The sequence below is a fragment of the Macaca mulatta genome, chromosome 7 (assembly GCF_049350105.2).
Source record: "Macaca mulatta isolate MMU2019108-1 chromosome 7, T2T-MMU8v2.0, whole genome shotgun sequence".
Classification (NCBI taxonomy): domain Eukaryota; kingdom Metazoa; phylum Chordata; class Mammalia; order Primates; family Cercopithecidae; genus Macaca; species Macaca mulatta.
The window spans coordinates 55,492,014-55,504,151 of NC_133412.1; the positions used below are offsets into that span (position 1 = coordinate 55,492,014).

Here is a 12,138-nt window from a genome sequence, read left to right on the forward strand (position 1 = left end):
TAGATCCTTGAGGAATCGCCATACTGTTTTCCATAATGGTTGAACTAGTTTACAATCCCACCAACAGTGTAAAAGTGTTCCTATTTCTCCACATCCTCTCCAGCACCTGTTGTTTCCTGACTTTTTAATGATCGCCATTCTAACTGGTGTGAGATGGTATCTCATTGTGGTTTTGATTTGCATTTCTCTGATGGCCAGTGATGATGAGCATTTTTTCATGTGTCTGTTGGCTGTATGAATGTCTTCTTTTGAGAAATGTCTGTTCATATCCTTTGCCCACTTTTTGATGGGGTTGTTTGTTTTTTTCTTGTAAATTTGTTTGAGTTCTTTGTAGGTTCTGGATATTAGCCCTTTGTCAGATGAGTAGATTGCAAAAATTTTCTCCCATTCTTATACTCATATTTTTAATAGCCTGATTGATTCTGTTGTTTGGATGTACGGCACCATTATGAAACCTGCAGAGTTTGGATTTTCAGCCTCCACAATCACATGAGTCAATTATTTATATTTCTTAAAATAATGATACTAACTCCTGATCATATACAAGGTGACCACTGTTATCCCGGTGTGCCTGAAACAGGCTTGGTTTATGTTTCTTGTCTTGGTATAATTATTAATAGAGCCTCCTGGCTGGGCACGGTGGCTCACGCCTGTAATCCCAGCACTTTGGGAGGCCGAGGCGGGTGGATCACGAGGTCAGGAGATCGAGACTATCCTGGCTAACACGGTGAAACACCATGTCTACTAAAAATACAAAAAATTAGCTGGGCATGGTGGTGGGCGCCTGTAGTCCCAGCTACTCAGGAGGTTGAGGCAGGAGAATGGCCAGAACCCGGGAGGCAGAGCTTGTAGTGAGCCAAGATCGTGCCAATGCACTCCAGCCTGGGCGACAGAGTGAGACTCCGTGTCAAAAAAAAAAAAAAAAAAAAGAGATAGAGCCTCCTTTTACTCCCAAAAGTATTCCCTTTTGAATGATATGTTATATGGTAACCCAATTTATGTAATTACTTTTATTTTTCCTTAATATAAACAGTACAGCAATAAATATACTTGCAGTTAAGTCTTTACATAGAATTTTTATATGACTGGATCAAAGTTTGTGTACATTTTAATTTTTTTATATATTGCCTTCCAGAGAAATTGTTTACACTCCCACCAGTAATTATAAAGAGAGCCATTTTTCCAAAACCTGAAAAAACTGGATAGTACTATTCATTATTAAGAATCCTTTCTAGTTTTGTAAGTGAAATTGTGTCTTACTGCCTTAATATGTGTTTAGTTCATTACTGTTTTAAATGAACATTTGTACAGATCAACATTCTTTCATTACGAACAACAGAAAATGATTCTGGGTGGGTTAAATCAAGGGAAATGCAGGGAAAGGACATTAAAAAAAAATACAAAAATTAGCCAGGTATGGTGGCACACACCTGTGATCTCAGCTACCAGGGAGGCTGAGGTAGGAGAACCGCTTAAACCTGGGAGGCAGAGGTTGCGGTGAGCCAAGATGGTGCCACTGCACTCCACCCCGGGTGAAAGAGACTCCATCTCAAAGAAAAAAATGAGTGATGAAAATATTCCAAAATTAGACTGTGGTGATGGTTGTACATCTCTGTAAATACAATAAAAACTACTGAATTTTACATTTTAAATGGGTGGAATTTATGGCATGGGAATTATTTCTCAGTAAAGATATAATATGAATACACGATGCTAGTGTTCATATCATATCTAGACCACTACTGCTCTGTAAAGGAGTTTGTAAAATAATCCTTAAGGAATGTAGATACTGAAGGACTCCGAGTAGTAGACTGACAGGCTGACATTCTTTTAAAGAAAAAAATAATCTGTTGACAATGATTAAAATGGCTTACAGAACAGTCAGACTGAAGGTGGAAAGACCAGATGAGAGACTTACAAGGGTGCATTTGGAAAAACTTTAACAAGAAGAGGACTTGAGCCAAGACAGGTAAGAAACTGGCAAAGGCTATGATCCTACCTTTAGAGTGCAATGCTATCTATAGAAGCTTTCTATAAATGGGAGGCTTTCCTATAGAAGCCAACTATTAACATACTAATGTGTATATATCCTTATTACAGAGGCTCCCAAACAGGGAACTACAGAAAGTCATTAAGTCCAAGAGAGCAGAGTGGTAGAAAGTTCTTAATAACTGGCCCATTAAAATAGTTAGCAGTCGTTTTAATCTATGATTTAACTAATGGAAGATTTGTCTTCAAGAATATGAGATCATAATGCCAATACATTCTCAAGTGTATCAGAGAATAGCAGTATGAATTTCATCTTTGAGTATTAAAGATAAAGAAAAAATTCACTAAAAAGTATTTTATCACTAGAACAAGTTTCATTTATTTCAAATGTCTTATAAACATGCTTAAAAGTAAGCATACTATATATGTAGTTTTATAAGTTTCCTATTAAAACACTCAGAGGAAAAGATACTTGGTATTGCCTTAAATTTTTTCAGAAACAATTCTTTCTCATTATAAAATATATATTAAAAGGCAAATGCATTCATAAATTATCTCACCTTTGGTTTTTAGACAAACCACAAAGAAATGTCTACAGCATAAGTTCCAGTTTGGGCAGATACCTGAATTGTAAAAAACAAACAGAAAAAGACATGGTTAATATGGTTGAATCTGAGTAGGAAATTTAATTATTTCAACAGAACCCTTACTTGACCCATTTACCTCCTAAATTTTTATGTTCAAGCTGTTCTTTAGGTATCTGTAGAATGTCAAGAATTAAGAAATTCTCCTGGACTTTCTATTGTCTTTGATTAATGTTGATATTTCTTGAAATTAAAAGTATATCAAAACAGGCCGGCCATGGTGGCTCACGCCTGTAATCCCAGCACTTTGGGAGGCCAAGGTGGGCAGATCACCTGAGGTCAGGTGTTTGAGAGCAGCCTGGTCAATGTGGCAAAACCCTGTCTCTACTAAAAGTACAAAAAAATTAGCTGGGTATGGCGGCGTGTGCCTATAGTCCCAGCTACTCGGGAGGCTGAGGCAGGAGAATCGCTTGAACCCGGGAGGCAGAGGTTGCTTGAACCCGGGAGGCAGAAGTTGCAGTAAGCCAAGATCGCGCCACTGCACTGCAGCATGGGCAATACAGCAAGACTCTCTCAAAAAAAAAAAAAAAAAAAAAAGGATATCAAAACAGGTACCACATTAACAGGAGAAAACAATCGATTTCCCTCATCAACTCAATTCTTCAAAAGAAAGTATTTTCTAAAGTTTACACTCCCTATAATAATATATCATGATTGCTCATCCTCATAGAAAATACAGAATTTAAAAATCTGGAAATGTAAAAGTAAATCAATAGCACATGTTTATAAAACATAAGCAAATACATAAATAAAACCAATGTCTAATAAGTATGAAAAATGGAAAAATGTTCTCTATATTAGCAAAGAAAATAAAATTAAAATGAGATACCATCTTTGATCAATGAAATTATAATTATTTTAAAAATAAGATTATAGTCATTGGTGCCCTTCCAGTTCTTCTCCTTACCAGACTCATGGTGAGATTGTACCTCATTGCCCTCTTTCAATTTAGGTGTAGGCACATGACTTGCTTTACCCACCGAAATGTACATGGATGTGATGTTACACATTTTTAGGTGTAAGTTTTAAGACCAACTACACAACTTACAGACCTCTCAGCTACTCCAGTCATTATGGAGTTCACTAAATGGCTCTGAAGAGAAAAAAATAAACCCTGCTGATATGTATTAGACATGTACCATGAGCAAGAAATAAATTTTGTTGTATTATGTAACTTAGATTTTTGGGACTGGTACTACAGCACAATGTAGGCTATACTGACAGCTACAAGTGATAACGTAATAATATATATAAAATAATAATGTAATATAACAGGCATTTTTGTACACTGTTCATAGGAATTTAAATTGGTAAATTTGTTTTTGTTTTTTGGGTTTTTTGAGACAGGATCTCACTCTGTCACCTAGGCTGGAGTACAGTGGCGTGATCACAGCTCGCTGCAGCCTAGACCTCCCAGGCTCAAGTGATACTTCCACCTCAGCATCCTGAGTAGCTGGGACCACACAGGTGCCCATCACTAAGACCTGCTAACTTTTGTATTTTTTGTAGAGATGGGGTTTTGCCATGTTGTCCACCCAGACTGGTCTTGAACTACTGGGCTCAAGCAATCCACATGCCTCAGCCTCCCAAAGTGCTGGGATTACAGGCATGTTCCACACGCCCAGCAATTGGTAAAATCTTTCTGGAAAACAATTTTGCAACGTGCATCAAGAGCCTTAAAAAGTTCAAATCCTGGCCAGGCGCGGTGGCTCATGCCTGTAATCCCAGCACTTCAGGAGGCCAGGGTGGGTGGATCATGAAGTCAGGAGCCTGGCCAAGATGGTGAAACCCCGTCTACTAAAAATACAAAAATTAGCCAGGCATGGTGGCAGGTGCCTGTAGTCCCAGCTACATGCGAGTCTGAGGCAGGAGAATTGCTTGAACCTGGAAGGTGAAGGTTGCAGTGAGCCAAGATCGCACCGCTGCACTCCAGATTGGGTGACAGGGCGAGACTCCGACTCAAAAAAAATAAAAAAAAGAAGAAGTTCAAATCCTTGATCCAGTAACTTCTAGTAATCTGTCCTAAATAATCAAAAATTCAAACATTTATATCATAGCTCATTTATGACTGTAAAGAGCTAGAAAGGCTGGGCACGGTGGCTCACACCTGTAATCCCAACACTTTGGGAGGCTAAGACGGGCGGATCATGAGGTCAGGAGATGCAGACCATCCTGGCCAACATGGTGAAACCCCGTCTCTACTGAAATACAAAAAATTAGCCAGGTGTGGTGGTGTGCACCTGTAATCCCATTTACTCAAGAGGCTGAGGCAGGGGAATCGCTTGAACACTGGAGGCAGAGATTGCAGTGGGCTGAGATCACGCCACTGCACTCCAGCCTGGTGACCAGGCGAGACTCCATCTCAAAAAAGAGCTAGAAGCAAACTAAACATACAAATGATTTGCTAAATAAGTTAGAATATTAAGCAATCATTAAAACTGCTTATCAAAGATGCTTAGACTAACAGAGGAAACTGTAAAGGGCATACATAGGAACTCTCTGTACTGTCTACTCAATGTTTTCATGTATACGATTCTAGAACAGTTAAAACTGATCTCCACTGACAGAAAGCAGGTAAGTTATTGCAGGAGCCAAAGGTTGTATGAAAGAATTGACTGCAAAGGGGCTTAAGAGAAGCTTTTAAGAGTGATTAAAATGTTCTATATCTTGATTATGGCAGTTGTCAACAGGATATACACGTTAGTCAAAACCCCTCAAACTGTACTGTGCATAAATCATTTTACTAAAGTGGATTTTAAAAGTAAAATAAAAATGCTTAATGATAGGAAAATGCTCATCTATTGGGTAATTTCAAATGTGTAATACATAAATTTGCATAGAAAAGACTAGAAATACATACAATGTTAATAGTGCTTTGCTTTGTATAAATATTACACAGGTAATTTTAATTTTTCCTTAAGTTACATACTTTCAAAATGCTCTAAGTAGGTATTTTTATGTTTATTCGGTGGTATTTTGTTGAGAACCAGAGCTTAAGTCTAGAATAAGCTTGAGGTTTTAATAATTCATTCATTGAGTATTTATTACATGCCTCCATGTACAAACTGCATTCTAAGTGGTAGAGGGATACCTCCAAGCTTGGGTATGTTTCTCCAAGGTTCAGCTAGATGGGCCTTTTAAGAGATCACCATTGCCAGTGAATGTGGAAGCATCAACTATCATCTGTAAACCACATCTGTTTATAATCTTTACACTGGCAAATGAGAGGTAAGTTGTGACTATAAAAACTGTTTGGATTCATGATTATCTGTTTACCTAATCTTCCTGAAAATAAGGTTAAATTTTCTACAGTGCTTAATATGTAATATATAACATATATTTAGAATGTATTACAATGTGTGAATGTGTTTATAAGAATCTGTATTGATAACTACTCATTTTAAAATGTTACGAGTTTTGAGCATTTATTTACTTAAAAAATTAAAAGTTTTGGGCTGGGCATGGTGGCTTATGCCTGTAATCCCAGCACTTTATGAGGCCAAGGCGGGCGGATCACCTGAGGTCAGGAGTTCCAGACCAGCCTGGCCAACATGGTGAAATCCCGTCTCTATAAAAATACAAAAAAATTAGCTGGGCATGATGGCAGGTGCCTGTAATTCCAGCTACTCGGGAGGCTGAGGCAGGGGAATCACTTGAACCTGCGAAGCGGAGGTTGTGGTGAGCTGAGATCACGCCACTGTACTCCAGCCTGGGTGACAGAGCAAGATACCATCTCAAAAAAAAACAAAAAAAAAAGTTAAAATTTTACCACTATAAAAACTGCTTGAGTGTTTAAAACTCTAAGAAATTATAGAAAAATATAAATGAAACATAGAAAGCAATAAGTATGAGAACGGAGACAGAGCATTAAGCAAAGAGCAAGAAGTGTTTGATTAATCAAATAGAAATACCGGATACATATCATTAACAAATTGTAATCAACAAATAAAGTGAGAAAATATTTGTTTTGATATTTGTTTTGTGTTCAGCAGTGAGTGTAGCAATTCAAGATACTGGGGACAAGGGATTATGACTATATGCAGGGGACTATATGCACTAATGTTTCATGACAGAAAAATCTGAGATAACTACTCCATTATAGGGAATGTACATGAGCAAAACAGAAAGAACACATATAGAAGAATCTAATCCAGACAAGATTTTAAACCAGTGATCACTGAAATTAAATCACTATGTTTAATTATAACTATAAAATATGTTGCTTTCTCATGCATGTGCACGTTGTATTCAAAAAGTATAAAACTTCATACTTTACAATAAAATACAAATGCATTATTTATACTAATAACCATTAAGAAGTACTAAAATAACGTGTGCTAATCAGGTTACAGCTAGTAAAGATGAGTAAAATAGTCTCAGACATTAAGGATACAACACAGAAAATATTTGTATGTGAATCAGGGTACAGATAGTAAAGACAAATAGTCTCAGACACCAGGGAGTTTTCACAGCACTTAGAAAGATAGCACAAACCCGAAACACAAAATTACCAACACTGCAGGAATGCAAATGGAAAGTTCTTGGTAAGTATTAGCTTCTCGACCCTTAGAAAATACAACCTATGAGTCGTCACTGAAAATACAGACAGATGGAAAAACACTATCACCAAGTTGGTCTTGGTTTTCTATATTCTAGAAATCATATGTGCAGTAACAAGTACCCTAATCAACTAAATCAGTGGTCAAACTATAGCCTAAGAGCCAAATCCAGCCTAGGGCCTGTTTTTGTCTGATTTATGAGCTAAGAATGGTTTTTACATATTTAAAGGGCCATAAACAAACAAGAATATGCAACAGAGGTAGTATATGGCCACAAAGTTTAAAAGTTTAAAGGGGATCTTTAGAGAGGTCTACTGACTTCTGAACTAAATAATTCATAAATGGATGAAACAGGTCTTAGTGGTGGCTCTGATCCAAAGATTTGAACTGTGCCATGGCATCACAGTGTATCAGAACTAGAAGGAGGCACGAAGACCATCTTTCCTTCCCATGATATTGCAAAGGCGCTGACTATGGCTCATAGGTTTCTGTTTTCCGGATCTACTGTATCCTGGGTTGAAAGCACTTTACATCTCACCACAATATTGGTTCCCTTTTCCTTTAGTGAAGTAATCTGGGAATTAAAAAAGAGGTACAATAGAGTAAGTACACTCTCCTCCAACTCTCTAGTAAGCCTTTCCTACACACAACTAATCAACTAAAAGTGAAGTGCTGATGACCTTCATATTTTACTAACTCAGCATCAAAGATCATTTCCTATTTTCCCCACTTCATCTTCCTCTACCCTACTTACATATTCCCTAAACCCAGCCAATCAATCTACTAGCATTTCTGAAAAAGCATTTGTTTTGTCTTATGGACCTTGGTCTATGTGGTTTCTCTCCTATGGACATGACTTCCTTTCTCCACCTATCCAAATTCCTTCCATCCTTCATGGCCCAATTTGACATCCATGATACCTTCAGGAAGCTTATAATCCAATAGGAAACATAGCTCAGGTATGCACAAAAAAGTTTAAAGAATCTTGAAAGTTGTAATAGATAAAATGTTATACAATTCCAAGGAGCAAAATGTCACCTCAGGGGAAAATGTTTAGGTACCACCTTGGGAAAGTCTTTGAGTAAGATATGAAAATGAGCAGAGAGAAGAAAAAGAGATGTTCCAGGCAGTGAAATGAGCAAAGGTACAAAAGGGATAACTTGTTATAGTAGTTACTCTCATCTTTTTGTTCCCCTAGATTTGCCTCCAACCAAGTGATAACACAGAGAATGCCCTCAATTTCTAAAGTCCCATGCCCACCCCTAATTTTGAATGTTACCAAAAACCACAGATTTAATATGCTAATCAGGTAACCAAAATTCAATGTAGACAGTCTACTTCTGCATATGTCTTCAGATAAATTTTGTGAACATAAAAATCCAACACATCGGGCCAGGCATGGTGACTCATGCCTGTAATCTCAGCACTTTGGGAGGCTGAGGCGGGCGGTTAACAAGGTCAGGAGATGGAGACCATCCTGGCCAACATGGTGAAACCCCATCTCTGCTAAAATACAAAAAATTAGTCAGGCGTGGTGGCCCACGCCTGTAGTCCCAGCTACTTAGGAGGCTGAGGTAGGGGAATTGCTTGAACCCGGGAGGTGGAGGTTGCAGTGAGCTGAGATCGCGCCACTGCACTCCAGCCTGGCAACAGTGCAAGACTCTGTCTCAAAAAAAAAGAAAAAAAGGAAAAAAAATCCAACACATTTACAAAATCAAACATAAATTCTGTGACTTTAAGGCTGAATTATGTTATTTTCATATCATTAATCAAACTAAAAGGGCTGAAAGTAAAAACTTCATTATTTTGGTTTCCTTTTTACTAAGTAATTTTATTCTATGAATAGCAACCTTTCACATTCTGGTTCACTCCAAACCTAGGGCCTAGTAGATGCTACCTAAATACCTGTTGAATTAATAATATTGAAACATAATATATATTTCACTGAAAATATTCCTTCAATTATGCAATATAACAGAAAGTAGAGAGAAGATAAGGAACATTAATTGAAAGTGTTGTAAAAGTGAAGCCATCAAAAAACTTAAAACAATTATTTCAAAACCATCTTTGAAGCAAATATTCACATGTAACTCAGACCTTTATTGTAGCCTTTGTTGTAACACTACACACATACCACCACCACCACCACCATCATCATGACATTTTTTTCTAAATACAGCTTGATGGAGGAAATCATATAATTTGATTAACAGAAGCCCGGCACAGTGGCTCATGCCTGCAATCCTAGCACTTTGGGAGGCCAAGGCAGGCAGATCACTTGAGGTCCAGAGTTCAAGATCAGCCTGGCCAACATGGTGAAATGCCGTCTCTACTAAAAATACAAAAGTTGGCCAGCCACAGAGGCACACACCTGTAATCCCAGCCACTCGGGAGGCTGAGACAGGAGAATCGCTTGCAGGAGGTGGAGGTTGCAGTGACCTGAGATCGTGCCACTGCACTCCAGCTCGGGAGACAGAGTGAGACTCTGTTCCAAAAAAATAAATAAAAATAAAAACAAAACAGAAAACTGCCACTTATTCATCTTTGTATTTCACATAATTCCTAGCACATAATGGGTGCTTTAAAATCACTCATTGAGTTGAACAGTCATAGAGAAAATGTTTTCTCTGCTCTCCATGACTTCACTATATTTCAAAGGTATAAGGCATCAACTCTGGCAATAAAAGCAGAACTTACGCTACTATGAAAGCCTGACCTATTTCAAGAGTTCTCTGATACGAGAAGAGATATCCAATAGATGTGCTCCCTAATTATACAAGTATAAGAAGATGGATTGCTCCACTGTTGTCGATTTGCTGTATTTAGTAGGCTCTGAATTGAATTATTCATGCATGTACAAATATAACCTTAACGGGGTCCACATACTTGCTCCTAACAATCTGGATACAAAAGTTGCCATTCAGATAAAAGATGACAGGCAACAAGAATCTGACAGGCCAGCAATTTACTGCGTTTTCTGCACATTTGAATTTGTAGGCCTCCATAGCCATTAAGCAAAATTAGTTTCATGATGTCAGCCAAAAAGCTTCATGGGCAACGGTTTTATCTCATTTAAAAGACTACCATCCTCAATCTGTTTGAATCTGTGTTTGCTCATTAGAAGCCTCTCAATGAATCAGAAGCGAGGGTTTAATCGCACTCTTCCTCTATGAATGTTTAGTATAGCCCTGAACTATAACAAATTCCTATTCTCCCTTTCCCTGTACCTAAAATAGTTTAGATATAGTTGAAGAACCTAAGTATCAGACAGGCTAGCAGTTCTCGACCGATATGGTTTGGATCTGTGTTCCCGCCCACATCTCATGTCAGATTGTAATCCCCAGTGTTGGAGGTGGGGCCTGGTGGGAGGTGACTGGATCATGGGGGCAGTTTCTAATGGTTTAGCACCATCCCCCTAGTACTGTTCTCATGATAGAGTTATCATAAGATCTGGTTGTTTAAAAGTGTGTAGCACCTTCCTCCTCTCTCTCTCTTTATGCCTGCTTCCTTTGGCCTTCCGCCATGATTGCAAGTTTCCTGAGGCCTCCCCAGAACCCTAGCAGATGGCCAGCATTATGCTTCCTATACAACCTGGGGAACCATGAGCCAATTAAACCTCTTTTCTTTATAAATTACCCAGTCCAGGTATTTCTTTATAGCAGTGCAAGAATGAACTAATACATCTATCAAAAATGGAGCAATTTCAAAACTATAAATATGATCTTAAAATGTATTTATCCAATTTATAAAGCAAGTGTCAGAGAAAAATTTCATCTTCTCCTGCTCCTAACTGTTGATCTCTGAATCCACTATGCTCTCTTATGCCCCTAAGCCTTTGAAATTGCTATTTTCCCCTTTGCTTGTTTAGAATCTCCTCCTTAAACCTGCCTGGCAAGTTTCTACTCATTATGGAAGTCTTCCCTGGTTTTCCCAAAAAAGATGCTGCAATCTTCCCCTATGCATGTTTTATATACTTACATAAGTACCTCTCAAACTATAACTGTCTCTTACAGTTAGAGAACAGTAAGCTCTCTAAGGACAATGACTGAACACCTCTTGGCAGAGCTAATATTGAGCTGGTACACACCAACAGAGCCTGAAGGGTTGTACTTCAGTACTGAAATACTTCTGTAACATAGTCTGGTAAAGTCACTGCCTCAAACTCCACCAGTCCTAAGGTGCCTACTGATGGTCCAGTCTCCCTACCATCACTACAACCCAGTGGGTAAAACAAGAAAGCCTGACACAGCATAAAGGATGAAGGGGTTCTTCAAGACCCTGATCCAGCGCTACAGCCATCTTAACTGGTTGGTGCCTATTTTGTACTTACTCATAAACACTTTAAATACCACTCCTGCCTCTTCATAGCCAAAGCACAGGACACTGCCTAGCTTATCAGACTTTTAATTCTTTAGCAAAATAACAAATGAAGACATACCAGGTCTATCAATGGCCCAGGGTCAATGGGCATGCTGTCAAAACTATGCAGACAGTGATCAGTGATCAGACTGGCAAGAAAAATCCAGATACTAAAGTACTAGAGAGGAAAAATGGTCAAGTCTGTCTATTCTCTGTTTGCCTTCAGCATCTGATAAAATAAATACTTATCTTGATAATGTGCAAAAAAAAATCTTCAATGTGATACTTTATAGAGAATATAATTCAAGTATTTTAATGTTTTTAAAGTTTAAAAGCAAGGTTTCTATAAAATAAGTCTCCATAACATATCACAAACACTGATCACTAAACTCTAATCACTGTCTTGGATAGGAACACAAGTATCACTAAAGGAAGAGCACAGTGATTAATTCAAATAGAGAGGAAAAGGCAAGAATGAGAAGAGTCAGTTAATTATAAATGGCATGTCTAATTACAAATTTTGCTAGGGGCTTCAGATACTTCTAATTAGTTTGACTTGGTATATTAATTATAAATAGAATACCATG

General features: G+C 38.0%; 1 protein-coding gene across 19 annotated transcripts in view; it reads right to left on the reverse strand.

Annotated features, from left to right (window-relative positions):
• The window catches only part of PEAK1 (pseudopodium enriched atypical kinase 1), a 305,159-nt gene that overhangs the window by 240,274 nt on the left and 52,747 nt on the right, over positions 1–12,138 (reverse strand). For 17 of the 19 annotated variants that reach the window (XM_015142802.3, XM_015142793.3, XM_077940014.1 and 14 more), the window contains one exon: positions 2,550–2,612. The exons of the other annotated variants lie outside the window; for them this stretch is intronic. The gene's annotated coding sequence lies outside the window, so the exon portion shown is untranslated. The remainder of the gene's footprint in view (positions 1–2,549; positions 2,613–12,138) is intronic. 19 annotated transcript variants of the gene reach the window in all.